Consider the following 3,898-nt stretch of genomic DNA (forward strand, 5'->3'; position numbering starts at 1 on the left):
AAACGCCGTCAGGACGGGGGCGCCGCTCGGGGAGGTGCCTGCCCGCTGCCTCCGCCCCCGCGGCGGCGAGACCCCGCCGGGTGGGGTTGGCCGGGAGTCTCCTGCCGGGGGTTTGCGGTAGGGTCGTTGTCCGCCTGAGTCGGGCTTGAAGCGAGGGAGAGGCTGGTTTTTCGTCTGGGTTCCTGAGGAAAGATACGGGCAAGGCTGATCTTCCCGGCCCCTGCCTGCATTCATCCTTGTTCCACTCCCTATCCGCCGGCCTTCCTCACCTCGTCCTTCACGGAAAACAGTGTGATCAGCCACAGGCTTTCTTTAGGTTATCAGTGAGGGCAGCTGCCGTTCCTGTGTAGCTTTTTTTGACCAAGGTGTGCCCATCATCGTGGCACATGGTCTGCCAGCTCCCAGGTTTTAATAAAACAGGGTATGGTAAGTTTTGGCATGACTGTAGACATGATAGTCTTAGAATCTGAAGATGTTCCCTTGTTTTGGTTGGCTTGGGGGTTTTTAAGTTAAACTGACACAAAATGCCCCCTGTCCTAAATCCCCTTTTCATGCTGCAGAACACACCTCTTGGGCTAAGGTGGCTCCTCTCAGTGCCCCCCCAGCCCTCCTGCTACTCAAGTATGGCCGAGTAACACTCGGATATTGCCAAGTGTGGGTTCTGAAACCTGCCCTGCCCAGCTGAGGGCTCTTTATGCCTGTCCTGTGCTTCCCAAGGCCACGTCTTCCCTCTAGGGTCAACTAGTGTTGCCTGTGCCTAAATAAATACCTTTTGGATTAGCACATTTTGCAGCTGCATCCCAAAAGAATTGTTAGATTTCGTGCATGGTTTTTATTTTGAAATTTATATGTTCATTTTGTTAGTGCTGACACTGGCTTGTAGTCTCACAGTCTGTCTGATGCCAGGGCTTCTCTGTACCAATAGGCCTTGAATTGGAGAGCCCTAACATTATGAGAACTTAGTTACTTGCCTAATACCAAGTAACATATTACAAATGTAGCTTATTATACTTCCCTGATTTTACCATGAGAAATGTGAGGTGTGTGGCTGGAATTCATCTCACCTAAGACCTACATTGTAAACATTTGTATGATATTGCTCACTTTCAGATAGATGTCAAGTATTCCAGGCAGACTGTTCCCCCTTCTCTCCATTGACTGGAAAAGGAGCCTGTGGCCACAGCTGTATAAGGTTAGAGGAGATATAGCCTGTCTTAAGTGTCCTGATTTAGTCAGTAACTTAGTGATAGCTCTAAGTAATTTTAGTTTTTAATTTTCTGTTCTTTAAATTCTATATATTGGGTAATGCTTTTGTGAAGTGTAAGGCTAGAACATGTGCTGTGACCTGTCTGTCCTATTGGCGATGCACTGATATTTCTTTGTCAAGGCCCAATAATTCAGTGAGGCTAAACCATTCCAGCATATCGGATTGGGTATAATGTTGGATATATTTGGTATATTCAGGAAACTATTCTTATCATGTGCCACAAGGGAAAGAGTAAAATGGAGGAACTGATACATTCATAGATTTCAAGGCTTTAGCTTATACATGATTTGATGACTTGTGATGGGATCAGCCAGCAATGTGACTTATTTCCAACTAAAAAATTGTATCTCTTTTAAATTTGTCTAAATTAAAATTCCAGTCACTGGATCTTACTACGTCTTTTCATGGAGACTGGCTGGCACCTATTCTTGGATATCTTTTCCATTGGCAGATACCAGGGCACACATTAGCTGTGAAACTTCTCTTCAGCAAACCAGATATATCAAGCTCCCTAAGACACTTACCACAATGCTAACTTTTCAGCATCTAGATCACTTTCTGTGGCACACTTTTGAACACTTTGAAGTATTTTGATGTTGTAAGCAGATACACCAAATTAGCAAGCAAATCATAGTGTTATAGTAGTAGATGTACAAAGGTGAGACAAATTCCTACCTTCTAGTTTGTCTTACCCTTACAAACTCCCAAAAGGTCAGGCTAATCCCTTTTGCCATACCATTTCATCAAGGTTTCCTATTCAGACAGTTTCCTGTATATTCTGCTGTGATTACTGCTTTCCAAGGCATTTTTTAACATAAGTAGCCAGAATCCTTTTTTCAGCAGATGTACTACAGTGCAGCTAGCTACAATGTAATTATTTTGTTTGCTTGCAAGGCAAATCAAATTGATGTATAACTGGAAAGTACTGCCAACCTTTATTAAAGCCATCTCTTTGTTAATAGCAAGCTTTACATGAATATCACTGATTAATCAATAAAAATGTTAAATAATCTTTCACCAAGAGTCCTTGGGAGTCCCATTAGAGTAACTCTAATTTCTGCTTCTTCCATAATCACAACTATGTTCTGAAACATCTCAGTGAGCCAATTCAATGCATCCGCTGCATGCCCTGTTTTTCCCACACAGTGTGTGCACTTCAGCAAATGCAATCCTGAAAAAAACAAACCACCAACAAAAAGAGACAGCAACTTCTTAATATCATTTGTTTTCTGTGAGAATATGCTGCATGCTGGATTTTTAGTCACGTATTTTTGTTAATGTGATGAAAATATTTTCATTAATATGTGTGTATTTTTTACTATCTTAAATCCTTCTAAAGCTGAATTTTAATGAATTTACTCATATGGAGTACCTTGGAGCTGAACTGCACAGTAGTTAGTCATTAAGAGTAAGATCATACAGCTGAAGTAGAATGTATAAGGTCAAAGACACAAGTGAGTGGATGACTTAAGCTCACCAGTTCCCACAAGCTCCTAAATTTACAGGGGTGACAGTGGACGTTGCCGTAACAAGTCATGCAATGATTTGCAGTGATTCCCCATCTCAGCTTTCTCTCCTCTGTGTTCCACTGATTGACAAAGAAATGAGGCTGACACTTGCCAAGAGACACTTCTCTACAGTTCAGCTACTCGGACTCAGGGATGCAAAACATCCGGACTTTTTGAAATGTTTGAGTTGGAGATCAAGGTTTGCCTCTCAAATCTGCTGCCACTGATAATTATTCTTTTTTCTCTCCCTTTCCTATTACTAGGAGCTTTGCAAATTTACGATTTTGCCATACCATTTTCTTCTGACCATATTTGTTGTCACTTTTTTTTAATATTTTCTGTAATGTCTTCTCTATTAGAAGAACTAATTTTCCAAACAATGCCTGTAAAGAATCACCAGAGTAGCCTAAAATATAAAATATCCCAAGCTTTTACTTAGATTCCAAGCTTACATGTCACACCCAATATAGTATCCTCTCAAAGCAGTTTTATGTTTTCTTTTTTTTCCTTGAACAGAACCTCTACTGAAAGTTGAAGAAAAAATATACGACTCAATCACAGGAACATTTAGGTATGAATAAAAAAAAAAAATTCAATTGCGTGCCACAGTGTAAAAGTGTCAGTAGATATTTATTTATTTATTTACATTAAGCCTATCTGTGAAGTACAAAGTCCCATATTTTAATCAGTATTTGCTTTCATTTTGATCCTGTAAGCTTATTCTACAAATAATCAAATTTTGCTTAACATCTACATGAAAAAGCAGACAAAAATAGATTCTTAGAAGTCATACCATTTTTCATTGCCATTTACTTTTATTTTTCATACTTTTCATTTATATATCGTATCCTATTTTAATTTTCATATATTCCACCAATTTATCAAAATATTGTTTCTTTACTGTGTTATTTTTGTATTTTTTGAAGCTGATGATTGCATGCTACATTCTGACATTGTCCTTTTGTAATCCCATGGTTGGAGCTATGTCAACCAGGTCAGAAAAAGTAAGATGTGTTGCATTGAAGCATTTTTGTGGCTATTTTGTAATTCTAACCATGCTAATGTTTTAAGACTGCAGTTATTAATGCATTGTTACATAAATTTTAAATATGTCCAAATCAAA

This window comes from Manacus candei, unplaced genomic scaffold (assembly GCF_025592945.1).
Source record: "Manacus candei isolate 608988 ecotype Guabito, Panama unplaced genomic scaffold, ASM2559294v1 h1tg000011l, whole genome shotgun sequence".
Lineage (NCBI taxonomy): Eukaryota > Metazoa > Chordata > Aves > Passeriformes > Pipridae > Manacus > Manacus candei.